The sequence below is a fragment of the Equus quagga genome, chromosome 5, assembly GCF_021613505.1.
Source record: "Equus quagga isolate Etosha38 chromosome 5, UCLA_HA_Equagga_1.0, whole genome shotgun sequence".
Classification (NCBI taxonomy): domain Eukaryota; kingdom Metazoa; phylum Chordata; class Mammalia; order Perissodactyla; family Equidae; genus Equus; species Equus quagga.
The window spans coordinates 40142382-40157018 of record NC_060271.1 but is presented as its reverse complement, the minus strand read 5'-3'; the positions used below and the strand labels follow the sequence as shown (position 1 = coordinate 40157018).

Genomic DNA, 14637 nt, shown 5'->3' with positions numbered 1-14637 from the left:
ATTTTTGCCCTGAGATTACCTCATTTAATAAACTCTTTATAACCACTGCTATGAGACGGATCCTTTTACCGTCCTCATTTTGTAAACAGGATGACTGGGGCTCAGCAAGGTGAAGTGACTTTCCCAAGGTCACATAGCTGGGAAGGGGCGGAAAAGAAATATGACCTTACTGGGAGTGGTGGAATCAGAGGCTGGGCTCAGAGTCCACAGATGAAGAGAAAATAGAAATAAAGGCATGAAAGCTAAGGACAAAGCAGCCCGTTATAGCTCAAACCCCTTACAAAAGAAGGCTTTTCAATTAGTTGTGAAGACAGAGTATAAGGGAAGCCACTTATTAGCAGCAAGAGGCATTTAAATCAGACCCAGGAAGAACGTTCACCAGATAGTGCTGGAGTGGGGGCCAGGCAGGATGTAGAATCTGCAGCCTTTTAGTTGGGCAGACTATTTGGCCACTGGAGTCATCTCTAATTACCACCAAGAGGTAAAGGAGGCTTCAGGGATGTGCCCTGAGACTGGGCAGGGATCTCTGAGTCCAGTACTCCCAGGCCCCTGTAAACAGGCACCCTGCAGGCAGAGCTGGGAGCAAAGGGAAGGAAGTCTGAGGATGAGGCCCCAGGAGGAGGATTCTCATGACTTTGCACACCCGCGCCAGCTCCTGCTGCCAGCACTGGTTCCCCTTTATGGCAGGCATATTTCAAAGGCCCGGTTCCATTTGCATTTTTAAAACCCTGCTGATGGCCTGGGAAAATTGCATCCTTCCAGTGTTCCTGGGTACCACACTTGCCACCTCCTCCCCGACTCCGCTGGGCCTCTGCCTCTGCACCCTCGGTTCCCAGAAGATCCTCAACCCAGGGCAGAGCAAACCCACTGGAGATCGTCTGGAGGTCCTAGGAGGCCAGGGAGGGCTCTGAGGCAGGTATAGCTGGGGTGGCCACGGCTATAGCCAGAAGGGCAGCATGAAGCTAGGACCCAAATCCACTAAAAATAGTTACCAGGGGAGTGGGGGACTGTGTCTCCAGGAGTGGGCTGAAGTGACACGGCACCTTAGGGCGCACCAATGGCATTCCCTGTGGATTTGTCAGACTGAGAGGAACAGTGCAGGAGCCCTGGAGAACTTCCTGGAAGCAGCCTTCAAACCGACTGAAAAGAGTAAGCCATTCACCCAGCAAAGAAAACCCTTTGCTCACCTCTGGGCTTGGGAACACAGTTTGTGTCTCCCCCGGTGCTCCCTTAAAAACAGATCTTTCCCTGTTCTCCTTCCTCCCACCCTCTCCCACGGCTCCGTGTTCTCTGCCTTCCCGCTGGGCTGTAACAAGAGCGACTGGAAGTTTGCAGGGCAGTACTTGGTCTGTTCCTCTGCATTTTCACGTCAGATTTGGCCTCTGATCTTGGGGCAGCAACATGCACACTCTCCACTTCTCAGGAGAGATCTCCTGTCTCTTTCTGTCTCTTCACAGGCCCAGGCAGCGCCCTTCGTGCCAGGAGCTGCCTCCAATCCTAATGTCTTTGAGGCCAGATGGAGCCTCTGGGAGTCCCTTGATAGGCTTGGTCAGCCTGGCAATGGATCCCCAGACAATCCTGAGCACATGGGGAGTGAGTGCCAGGGCAGGGACATCGGCTCGGGCCATTTGCTTCTGCATAGATGAGCTCTCAGGGCTTCCAGGGTTATAAATACCGATGTGGCCAGCTGGCAGCCAGCCAGCGGACACAGCTCCAGGGATTTCACACCAGAGAGACAGAAGCAGTGGCAGGTGAGCAACAGAGCAGGAGCTCCGCTCAGCACCTTGAAGTTAGAGGTGCCTCTGACTCAGTTTTCCTCTATTAAAAAGAGGGGCTGCGGGGGCTGGCCCCATGGCCAAGTGGTTAAGTTCACGCGCTCCGCTGCAGGCGGCCCAGTGTTTCGTAGGTTCGAATCCTGGGCGCGGACATGGCACGGCTCATCAAACCACGCTGAGGCAGCGTCCCACATGCCACAACTAGAAGGACCTACAATGAAGAATATACAACTATGTACCAGTGGGCTTTGGGGAGAAAAACGAAAAATAAAAATCTTTAAAAAAAAAAAAAAAAAGAGGGGCTGCGGAAACTGACATGGGCTGAGTGCCTGTGTGCTTGGGGCTTGGTGCTTCATTTCAGAGCTCTCTGGTGTTCTTATTCCCCCCAAAGCTGGGAACTTCCTGAAGGCAGGGCTTGTATCTCACCCATCTCGCTCTCTTCCCTGTTCCTCTCTCGCTCAGCTCTGAGAATGTATGATAAACTCCTGGCTCACACAACAGTGGGCAATGGCCTGCCTTCTTTCTGGCTTCCATAAGTAAAACCTCTCGATCCTGCTGGGGGCTGGCAGCTGGTCCTCTTCTGAGGTGACCCCCTTTGGCTCTCCCTGGGTGACACCAATGCCAATGCCCTCTGAACCCTGATGGAGAGAAATGGCACTGGCTTTGGCTCCCCAGCCCCTTCTCCTTGTGGCCCTCCAGCCACGGGCAACAAGGAGACCGTGTGCTAGAGCTGGAGCGATGCCTGGTTCCAGGGACTGGCATGACTCTGGGCTCTGGTGCCAGAGAGGTGAATGGAGGAGGGAGGAAGGGACGGCGCCAGCAGCCTGGGCTTGGCAGCTCCCTCCGGAGGAGCCCGGGGATGCCCTCGAGTGTCCAGGGGGCTGGTGACCTGCCAAGGCTGGACGCACCGGGAGAGGAGCGCAGGCGGGGAGAGACGTGAGAAACTCGGGGGCTGGCCGGGGGGCCCAGCCTGGGCCGTTTGCAGATGCGGGGACTGACCCCCAGGGGTCGCTGCGCCGCGCGTAGCCCCCTCCCGCAGGCTCAGGGAGACCGGCTGTACCACCGCGCGGCTCCCGCAGGGGGAGCGGCGGCCACGGCGGCACCTGGCGGCGGGATGCAGACACAGCAGTGCGCGGCGGAGCGCCGGCCCTCGCTGGCCATTGACGCAAGGCCCGGCAGCGCGGAGACCAGAGGCTCCAGTGGCTGCGGGGCGGCAAGGCTCCGGAGCCTGCCCCGGACACCCCCACACCCTGTGGTAGGAGCCAAGACCCAAACAAAGGCGGGCGGCGAATAAAAGGCGGCGGCGGCGGCGCCAAGTGCTCTGGATTCCGCGCTGGGGACTGGGATGCGCTCTGGAGCGGAGCGGGGAACCCCGGCCTCCTGTAGCTCGGAAGAGCTTCTCCCTGAGACTCCCTCGAGGGGACAGGTCCGCACGGCGGGGTGGCTGCAGTCCCCGGCCCCTCCGGCGCGCCTCCCTCCTGCGCCCGCGGCTCAGCCAGCTCAGCTTGGCCAGCCGAGGTGAGTGCGACAGCCGTTGGGCACCATCCGGGTCGGGGCCGGGGGATGCATTGCTCGGAGGAGGGAGGCAAGTCCTCCGCGCCGCCCCCACTCCGGCCTGCGCGGGGCTGTATGTGAAGTTCTCCCGCTGTGCACTTAGCCGGGATGCGGGCTTCGGACCCTGCAGGAAGGCTGGCTGGTGGGGGTGCTGAGCCCAGAGCTTGCCCCACCATGGCCGGGCTGCAGCTCCACACCAACTCCCCGTGGGGCCCGAGGACCCTTGATCTGCACTGGCAGGTTTGATGTCCACAAACGGCAAGGCTTCCGACCTCCGGAGAGGCTTCAGACCTCCGGCCCCTGCTCGTCCCCGCGGACGGATGACTGATTCCATAAAAGTTGAGCGTCAGTCTGAAACCGTCTGAGATCGAGCTTTTGGCCAGGCTAGCACGGAGGGAGGAGACAGGAAAAGGTTAATGACCTCCTCTCCATCCACTCCCTACCTTAGCACACTCATGCTTTTGGCGGGACGTTTCCTGAGTCCTGGGGCCAAATTAACCTGGCTGCAGGTCCAGCCAGGCACGCGGGGAGCTCTGGGGCAGACCGAGCGGGCGATAGAAGCCGAGCGCGGGAGGGTTCCCACGCTCTACCGAGAACGCAAGTGAGGGTGGAGGTGGCATGGGCAGCTGGGCAGTGGCGGCGCTAAGAGTCAGGGGAAGATTCCTGGCGAGAGCGGCGGCGAGTCCCGTGAGCCAACCCCGCCGCTGGGAAAACTTTTCCCAACTCCCAGTGGGGGCCCGCCGCTGGGCTAGGAATGAGCCTCCGTGGAGGCTTCCCTTCCTCTGCCCCTCTCTCCTCCACAGTCTGCGCCAGCTTCCTGCGGTCCCACCTGAGGCTGGGCGCGGGTCCCTTTCCGTCCACGCCCTGGGTCAGCACCGCGGACAGCGCCTCGAGGCCGCCTTGGAGACTCACGATCCCCTCACGTGCCCACGGTCCCACGCATACAGACCTACAGTCCACGCGCACACTCACACAGATCTACAGACCACCTGCAAACAATCCCCACACAGATTCATAGTCCGCTCACGCAAATATTCATCCCCCCACCGTCCACACAATCCACATACAGAGGGAAGATGCACGCACACGTGGACAAAAACAGATCAAGCACCAGCAATCCGGGCAGCATCTGCACTCCAGGTCCCGCAGTCTCTGGGCACCTGACTAAGCCCCAGACTCCAGAGCTCACCGACAGGTGCTCACAGAAATGCCCAGTGACTCAGAGCCATTCAGGCTCCTGGGCATACACACACTCTTCGGGGAAAGCAGCAGTTGAAGAGCGAACCCTTCCCCGCACCCCAATGCGGACCTGGGCAGGAACCAGGGCATATGCTAAATGGAGGGAGGAGGCTGTGGCCCAGTGGAAGCTGCAGGCAGAAGCCCAGCCTTACAGAATCTTGATTTTATGCTCAGAGTCCATTTTGCTCAGCTCAGCACCCCCTTTCCTGCTCCCCTTTCCTCAGACCTTACTCTAGACAAATCTCCATCTACAACCAAGGTCCATGGCCCCTCCCCGCATCATTCTTTGCTTGCACTTTCTGTGTCTTTGTTTCCCTGCTCTGTTCCCCTCCCCCACGTTTATCTTGCGCCCCCCTCCCTTTTTTGTCTTTCTCAATTCCACCTCCCCAGCTGCCTTCACTCTCTCCCCAACTTAGGTCTTAGACCAAAGACCCCATAGCTTGGGTCTAACCCAGTCAATCTACTCTACTGCCGGCACAGCTGATGCTTAAGGGGAGCTGACTCTATTCTCCGGGCAGATTCCACGCCCCTTCTCTTCTCTCTTTGGAAGTCTGGTACCCCCTCCCCATGGGGAGCTTCTGCCCCCTCCCTGGGAAAATCTCCAGGGCCAGACGCCCCAGTTCCCCCACAGTCTCTCCAGGGGGTCAGGATTCCCTGGTTTCCCAGCCCCTTGGGGATTTGAAGGATCTGGTACCCATGCCCCAGCTTGCCCTTTGACAGCCTTCCCGCTGTTGCCCTTAAAATCCGGAAACTGGGTTGAAAGAGGAAGCGTCCCAGCATGATGTGGTGGAAGGATCACTGGAGTGGAAGTGGGGAGACCTTGGTCCTAGACTCCCACAGACTCCCAGTGTGTCCTTGGGAAAGTCACTTCTCTTTTCTGAGCCTCAGGTGTCCCATCTGTGCAAGGATAGGGCTGGTCCAGGTGATCTTCAAGGGTCCCTGTTTGGCCTTAATAATTTGGGACATTGACTCTCTCGTGAGTCTCTTGAGTGTGTGTGGGATTGAAAATCATGGTTCTGACCCTAGAGGTTATGGTACCTTTCCCCTTCCTCAGAGCACCACCACTGGGGAAGTCATCCTGTCCTCTGAGCAAGGGATGTTCAGATGATTTCCTTTATAGGACCAGAGATGTCAAGTAATTTTCTTGAGGTCACACTGCTGATATGCAATCTCCACTGGGGCAGGCATTGATTCTAGTGTCAGTATATCCTCTGCATGAACAGCTGGTTCTGCTGGCGCATGCTTGGTGAATGAATAAATGAATGAGTAGAAGAGTAGGCACTAAAACCTGCATCTCCTGACCCTTAGAATCTTGGAATTATGGGTTGAGCCCCTTTCTCTGATAGTTTAGACCTGTTTCCCTTGTTTCCTCATCTCCCTTCCCACTCACTGGGTCATTCAAAGGCAGATGGAGTTGTCTGAGTTAAGACCCTTCTTCCCTTAAGGCAGATGCTAGGGTGGTGCAAATGACCACAGAGAAAGGACTAGCTGGGAACAGCTTTAGAGGCCTTGCCTGGTGGGTAGGGGCTTAGCAATCAACCCCTGGTCCCTAAGACTTCACCAAGTAGGCTGTCCGTGGGCAGCTGGCCAGCATCTGAGGCTGGGCAGGGAGGGGGGAGACAGTCATTGCTGCCATTTGTCTGAGCAGCCACTTCTCTCAGCCGCATGAGCTGGGCACTGCAAACACTGTCTTTACAGATGAGCAGAGTGAGATGCTGAAAGATAACGTGGTTTTCCTAAGGGCAATCAGCCAGCCCACTGTCAGTCATAAAAATAGGCACCCAAAAATGGTGGTGGTGGTGACAACGGTGGTTGAGAATAAAATCATTGGTGTTGATAATGATGTTAGCATTGTTACGATTGGAAGTTCAACGGCTGGCATCCTTAGTTCCCTTCCCCCACTTTGAAATTGTTCACCCACCTGAATCTCTCTTATACTCCTCCCCACACCCAATATGGAGAAACCGAGGGCTGGGACAGTGAGATAGGGGTATCCAATGGTCCATCAGTCCTAGCAGGGGAGGAGAGCTTGTCATTTGAAATCCTCCTTCTCGTGCCCACCCTCCCCCGCCTCGAGCCTGTCTCCTGCCAGAGGAGCCGGGAGCAGTGTCAAAGTCTGTCAAAACACGCTTCCAAGCTGGGTTCCAAACGCAAAGCCCAGGGAAAATAAATAAAGAGAGCAGCGTCGGCCCGAAATAGAAACACACACCAGCTCACCAATATGCATGTTTTCCGAAAGTCGCATTTCACGGGCAGACAGTGTGGCTCACGCTCCAGCTGCTCAACAAAGGCTGGAGGCATGGACCCTGCTGGGACTGGTCCAGGAAAGGTGGCAGAGCCTCCCCCAGCGAGCTCCCTGCCTGCCTGGCCACCGAGAAACCAGACAGCCACTCCGTCTCCTCACCAGCTGGAAGGTACGCGGGCGGGAGGGCTGCGATGAACGCGGCTGTGTGGTAGTCAAAGCTCTTCGGAAACGGGCACCAGACGAGGCTGATGGCCTCGGGGCCTCTGCCTACAGTGGGAACAGCAGGCTGGTAATAACAATAGCAATAATAATAGCTGCCATTCATTGAGTACCTACTGTGTGCCATGTACTAAGCATTTACAGGTGCTATCTCAACCTTGCAACCATCTCATGGTGTGTGGATTGTTATCACCATTTAACGTAACGGAAAACCAAGGTTCAGAGAAGTGAAGAGGCTTGCTCAAGGCCACACAGCTAGAAGAGGCCAAGTTTTGGGATCAGATTTTGACTTGAATGAAGCAAGCCCCTCTTTTGCCCAGTACTCTGCATTGTTTCTGGTATTCATTCATTCATTCATTCAATATTTTTTGTCAAGAAACCATTATGTGATGGGTTTCAAAAGAATGTAAATTCTTCTGCTGGCTAGGCGAGGGGTGAAGGGCAGCACTGCCGCCTGAGCGTAGCTCTGGCCTCTCTCAGTGCCTCCCAGGATGGATACCCCAGGCTTCTGGGCTGGGGCTGAGACTGGGTGCCTTACCTCTGCACCTCGGGGTCTGACCTCAACCGTGAGAGTCAGAACCCGTCTGCCTGGGATATGGACTCAGGTAGGAGCCCCACTGTGGGGCTCGGACTATGAAAAACAATTTAACTTCATAAGAGGTCAGAGCTGCGAGAGGCCTCTGCTGATGGGGAAGTTACTTTAGAGAGGGCAGTTGAGTTGCCCAGTATCGCACAGCACATTGGTGGCAGAGCCTGAATCTTAGAATCCCAGGCTGGCATGCCACATATCCAGGCTGGCCTCCTTGAGTGTGTGGGGAGGGTCCAAACGGCCCCAGGAAAGGGGGTTGAACAATGCAGGCAGTAGGCCTAACACTTCCCTTCCCAGCACAGAGGTGAAATGCAACTGCCTTTCCCTGCCCAAGGCCTCTCCTCCGCATCCTCCCTGATATCAAGCCTGGCCCTGCTGACCTGCCCCAGGCCATCATCATCGCAAACAACAGTAACAGTAGCAAAGACAGAGCGTGTGCCATGTGCCAGGCACTGTGCTAAATGCCTGGCATATATTGATGGATGAGATCCCCACAACAACCATGGAGGCAGGTGTTCTTACTCCCCTTTGCCACTGAAGGATCTGAGGCTAGAGAGGTCGACTCGCCTGCGCAAGGTCACACAGCTGGTAAAGAGGCAGGTGGAGCCCCACAGAGCCCCTGCCAGCAGGTTTACTCTGGGGCTGAGGAAGGGGAAGCTTTGGAACCAAAGCCAAGGGGAAGGAAGAGCTAACGGGCAGCAGCAGGCTATTTATATTACACCTGCAGGCCTTGTCACACTTGCTGGCATTTGTGCTGGCAGAAGCCGTGTCTCTGCCAAAACCTGGAAGGAAGCAGGCTGGTGCAGGGTCCTGGGACTAGCCCTTGGGGGATGTTACTGAAGCATAGGGTCTGGGTATGTTTCTCCCTGGACTCGGGAGAGACCCCCCCCAGGCGCTCAGAACCCCCAGACATGCCCATGATTCTGGCATCTCACTTCTTCCCTTTGTTCCTCCCTCTGAAGGAACCAGACTGGGGACTGGGCAATTTGGAAAGGGCCCTTGGGTGGCAGATTAGAGTCTCGCTGTATGCAGTGAGCTTGGCCATTGGGAAGGAGGAGGTGGAGGGGAAGTGGGAAGGATTGGCATGGATGTGGATGCCAGCAGACATCCTTGGATGCTCCTTGGAACCAGGGAGTGACGTCCTGACTTAAACCTCTTCTATCAGAAAAAGGCTTCTCTTTAATCCCCTAACCCCCAAGTGTCTGCCTGAGCAGCTGCATTCTGTGCCAGGCACTGGGCATGCTGACGTGGGAAAACCTCAGTCTCTGTCCTTGCAGAGCTCACCAGTGTCTCCCATCCCCACCCCTGGCACCTCCTGCCTGGAGCAGAGGTGATGGTTAATAAGCAATGGCTCACCCAGGTCCCCCTCTGGAAGTAGAAGGGGGACCCAGATGACCTCTGGGGCTCAAAAGACACGATCCAGGCAAATGATCATTCCAGGGTCAGGAGGAAAGTTTCGCGTGGGTGGTGACTGCAGTACCCCCGGGTGCTCTCCCCAGCTTGACGTCTTGGTGGGAGATGGGGTGTGGTAGGGAAGACTCATTCCCGCCCAGCCATCTGCCCAAGGTATCCTACATACATACTGGCACCTGGACGATGGTTCTTTGCCAAACCTTGTTAATAGAGAAGACATGACTGCCAGCTGGAAGCCACTGCTGTCATGAAGGAGAATGTGCTGATCTTGTCTCTGGGGTAGGCCACTTAAATGGGGCTCAGAGTTGGATCGGTTGTGGTGAACTGATGTTCCTGGGCTGTGCGGAAAGGAGTCTGTGTTTTTCCCCCACTGCAGTGGCCTTTGCACTGTCCTGGAGGATTTCTCATGTTCTTTTCTGGAAGAGTTCTGCAGGGTGGTCACCCCAATGATAACGATGATTGTAATAATGGCCATCATATTTTGAATGTTTACTACTTGCCAGGCACTGGGCTTAGAGCTTTACAGGTATTTTTTTCACCCTCATACCTGCTTTATGAGAGAGTTACCATTATTGTTCCTTTTTAAGGATGAGAAATGTGAAGCACAGAGAGACTAGGCAGCTTGCTGGTAAGCAACGGAGATAGGACGCAGCCCCAGGCAGGCTGGCCTCAGTGCCACAAGCACAACCACCGTACGATGACTGAGGCCCACAATTTGGCCTTTATATTAGTTTGACTTCGGTCTTTAAGGATGAGCATCACTGAAACCAAAATATCTTTTGGGTCCTTCAGTGATCTAGGTAATTTGCACACAGACACTCGGGCTGCATCCTGGCTGACAGGATGATATGGGTTGACCATTTGCTTCTTGACTCCCAAGCAAACGAGCAGATCACTTTTCGGAGTCTAGATGTGGGCAACATCTGGCAGCCTGGCAGGACTTTCCTGGCCTTCATCCACATGTTTTCCCCTGTCCTTCCGTGTGGACACAGCTGGGACTGGGATCTCTCTAGACATGATTGTGTGTGTGCCGTTCCCGGTTGGAAAGAGTTTGCTGGTTTTAAAGCATCATCTTGTGACTTCACAAAGGCAGCATGCTGGTTTTGGTTCCTCTCTGCAATCCATGCCTGAGAGACACTAGGCTAAGTTGGAGACAATCCAGGCTTTGGAAAAGTGTTTGCAGCTGGAGGGGAAAACGCCTTCCTTTCTTCAGCCAGAGAAGCTGGGAAGAGGCTGGCTGGTGGAGAACCTCGCAGGCTTGTAGCTGCTGCGTGTTCCTTGCAAGGGTTCCTCACTTTCCAACCTGGTCTTCCAGAGGCTTTGAGCAGATGGGCCCAGAGTAACAGAGGCGGGGATCAGTGATGAACAGGGACATGTCAGCCAAGAGGCACTCTTGGGCATTAGTTAGCATGAGAATAGATCTGGGGTGGGAAGTTTCACAGAGCCTTTGGGAGGAAGGAAGTTTAAGACATCACAAAGTTAAGATGCTGCTTTAAAAGAATGTCCTTATTTTATATAGCAAGTACCAACAAGTGAATGACTTAAGATGATGAATGAGTGAGGGAATGAATGGACAGGTAAATGTAGAATTGATGAACGGGGCTGACGGACTTTGACAGCCATGGCCTTGATTTGGCAAGGCCTGACTCCGAGTACTGACAAAGGGAAGGGTCTTGTTCTTGTCCCCGGAACACCCTTCAGCTCAGGGTTGGGGAGAGAGAGTCTGAAGCCCTGAACCTTGCCCTCCCACTGCATGCCCCAGCCCTACCCCATTCTGCAGGCCGTGGGGCTCCTCTGGCTCCTGTCCACAGCAGGGGCTGGAACCCAGGAGGCTGCAAAGCTGGCAGAGGCTGCAGCCCCAGCCCCCTGAGAATCCTGCAACCCTCTTCAACGTCCCAGCTGCTCCCCAGCCCTAAGCTACCTCCTCTTCTCTCTTGTCATACTTTTGCATCCTGGCCCTTTGGGGACTCCAAATGACAGAACTGGGAAGTACCTGAAAGCTCATTGAGTCCAGCCCTCCCGTTTGACAGAAGAGCAAACTGAGGCCCAGGAAGGAGGAAAGACCTGCCCGAGGTCACAAGCAAATAGGAGGCAGAGCCCCATGGTGGTGGAAGGATTGGGTGAGCAGTTCCCCGTAGACTTAGGGTAACACTGCACCACTGGGCAGGGTGGAAGTGGGATGGAAGAGGCCTGGGATTCCTGAGCCCAGCAGCTTCATTTGGCCTTTCCTGGCATCCGGGGCCAGGAGCATCAGTCCTTAGTTCCTGGGGCCCTGAATCTCCTAAGCATTTTGTGGGAAAGGCAGCAGAGTTGGGGAGGGTGGTACTCAGCGATCTGCTGTCCCTCAGCTCCAACCTGGCTCTTATCTCCATAGGGAGCTGCACCATTGTAGAAGGTGGGCTGAGGCTGAGAGCAAGTGTCAGACCCCCTCACCCTTCAGGGGCCTTTGTGCTGGCCCCAGGTGTGGAGGGGTACTGAGCGCACCTCCTGGACTGACCTCCCTGTCCCCACTATACACACCTGAGCTGTCAATCAGCTGTAGAGCTGAGAAACCCTTTCCTAGAGCCACTGACCTGTACTGACTCTGAAGGTGCCTTTCCACCTGGATACCCAAGATGGTGAAGTTGTGCGTCAGTCCCTGATGATTCTGCTCTCCTCCCTTCGCGGGAGGCTCCCACACAGGCAGGGCTGTGCCTAGACTGGGCCAGAATGACTCGGGGGGCAGGCCCTGAGAGTGCCTGTGCGTGTGTGTGTGTGCATGAGTGCGAGTGTGCGCACGCCACCGGGGGTTGGGAGAGCTGACGCTAGAACGCTGGGAATTTTCATGGGAGGCTCGCATAAAATCTGATATAGTGAGCATAGGACTCGGCTTATGAGAAATCAGGTTCAAATAAATCCCTTTACTTCTTTTAGCCTCTGTCTTCTTGTTTGCAAATTGGAAATAATTCCTGAGACTAGAAAACCTATACGAAAATCACCTGTAAGCTGTAAGCTGCTCCATCGATGCAATATCATTCAGTACCCCCCAGATGAGCGGATCAAGGACAGGAAGAGAAATGGCTCTGGCTTGGGGACATGGGGACCTGAGCGGCCTCCAGCATCTCCTTGCTGGGCTGCTTTCATCTGGTTCTGGCCTCTTTCGCCCAGGCAGCAGGGGCTGGGGAGCCCTGGGTTCTCAGAGGGGCAGATTTGCCTTAAGATTTCTCACCTTCTTTCTCCAGGCAGCAAGGCTGGGGGTACAGCCCCTTCCCAGAGCTCCATCCCCACCCAGTCGGGGTGGCCCCTCAGTGGGTTTGAGCACATGGCCAATGTGCCTTTTTATCTTTTAGCTTCCAATTTACCCTCAGGCTTATCTTTTGTGGTATGGGGCCAAGATGAGTCTTGCAATGTCCCTGGACCCACAGATGTGGTCTGGGTGTGCTGGGGGAGGGGAGGGACAGTGGTCACCGAAGGTTTCCCCACAGCTAAGAACCAGCAGATGGTCACCTCCTGGGTCCCAGCAGAAATGGTCGTACCCAGCATGCGCTATTTGGCAGCTCCTGCTGCTTGATGTGACATTACAGTAGGACCTACCCTGCGTGCCCCGCCCCCCCCCATTAAACAATAGCTTCTGAACAGGGGTAGAGGGGAGCCCAGTCCCCTTCCTCTGCCGCCCTGCCTCTTGGGCAGCCACTGAGAATCAGAGGTGGGGTGTTTAGAGAGTGTCTCTCCCCATCCACCATCTGACAGGTGGGGGACCAACCATCCAGAGACGTTAAGTGACTTGTTCTGGGTACCCCAGCAGGCTGGCGGCAGGGCAGGTCCGTACTCCCAGCCCCTGAGGCCACTTCTGCTGCCCCAACTACCCGTCCCCTGCTTCTGCCACCTCCCTTGCCCCTGAGCTTGAGCTTCAGGAGGAGCTGGCTCCTGCTGGAGCCGGAGATGTGAGGGGAACTGTTTTACATGTTTGTTAATCAGGTCTCAGAGAGAGAGAGAAGGGCCCTCAGCTCATCAGCCAAGAAGGAATCCAATTTGGCTTTTATGGCCATGGTTATTGGTCGTATTTTGTGGGGATCTTTTTATTTTTTACTAACCCAGTGGTCTGGGGGCTGGGGAGCTGCCTGGCTGCTTGGCCCAGTGGGTCCTCCGGGCTTACACAGAATTCACAGCAGTGGCCAGGACTTGGGCCTGGGGGTGGGGAGGGGAGGTGAGGGGGGCGGCTTTAACAGGTTGGCCGAGGCGTGCTGTGAGGGTTTTTAGGAGCCTTCTGACCCTTCAGGCAAGGGACGTCTGGGGGCCGGGCTGTATTTCACTGGCTCTGAAAGGGTTGCTGGTTTTATTAAGCTTTTATTGCCTTTTCCTCAGAGATGCCAAGGCTGCTTGGCGGGTACCAGGAGCCAGAGCTGATGCATCTGGGCCGTGAGGCCTGAGTTGTGCAAGCAGAGAGGAGAGGGGAGAGAAAGGCAAGAGTAGGTCAGGCAGGGTGAAATTCCTTTCGGCAGTAGAGCACAGCAGAGCTCAGCGGCTAAACGGATGGCTCAGAAGCCGGCCTGCAGAGGCTTAGATCTCAGCCCCACTCCTGCAAGCTGCCCTGTCGAGCTGAGGCTGGATCAGAGATGACATAAACAAGGAAAGCGCCCAGCACTGGGCACACAGCGGTGCTCAGTAGACGGGAGGCTTCCTGCCCAAGCCCCTTGTGTGGGGCGTGGCAGATAGGAAGCCCTTGGTTTTCTATTCTCTTTCACTGCCTGGCCCCACCAGGAAGAGCCAATTGGCAGATCTGGGACGCCTGTTTGCATCCCCCTCTCTGGATATAAAGTCCTGTTTTTGGCCCAAATGCCATTATTTCTTCCTTCCCCGTGGCTGGAAGAAGAGGTACTTTGAGGAGTGAGCCCTGGCCAGAGGTCCAGGAGGCTGAGTCCATGCGCTGAGCCAGGAGGCAGGACAAGCCTGCACGTGTGAGCCCCAGCTGGGGAAGGCCAAAGGCCAGATCACCAGGGAGAAGTGGGGACTGGGGAGGGTGCCCAGGGCGGCAGGATCTCTCAAAGAATAGTCGTGGACTGCTTGCAACAGAATCACCTGGGGAGGTGGTGTGAACCCAGATTCCTGGGCCCCATGCCCTGAGAGTCTGATGGACTGCATCTGGTGTCCGGTCCAGGAGTTTGCATTCTAACAAGTGCACCCGGTGACTGATCCACATCAGAGTGCAAGGGCCTCTGCGGTCGACAGTAAAGGAGTCAGCTCCGGCTGACCTGTAGACCTGCCCATGAGTAGGGGCCGGATTTGGGGCTCCTCCCATCTGCGAAGCTTATCATGACATACTGGCTGCTGTGACTCAGCAAGCTGGGTTTCACCATCCCCAATTTACAAATGAGGAAACTGAGACTTGCCCAGGGCACCCAGCTAGCCGCAGAGCCAGGGTTGGAACCCAGGTTCGTCTGACTGCAAAATGCCCGCTTAGCTCCCCGCTCCCCCGGACGATCGGGCCCTGCTGCTCTCAGTACTGGATGTCACTCTTAGTGTTGGGGGACCAGTTCTGTTCCACTACGCCCATTAGAGAGAGAACACACAGAAATGGGGACAGTGACAGTGGCTGTTGTGACCATTAATGTTGGGTTCCTCTG

The 14637-nt window shown here is 55.7% G+C and overlaps 1 protein-coding gene across 1 annotated transcript in view; it reads left to right on the top strand.

Annotated features, from left to right (window-relative positions):
* The first annotated feature begins 3236 nt into the window (after window positions 1-3236).
* The window catches only part of DISP3 (dispatched RND transporter family member 3), a 48612-nt gene continuing 37211 nt past the window's right edge, over window positions 3237-14637 (top strand). The window contains exon 1 of the mRNA XM_046663310.1: window positions 3237-3293. The gene's annotated coding sequence lies outside the window, so the exon portion shown is untranslated. The remainder of the gene's footprint in view (window positions 3294-14637) is intronic.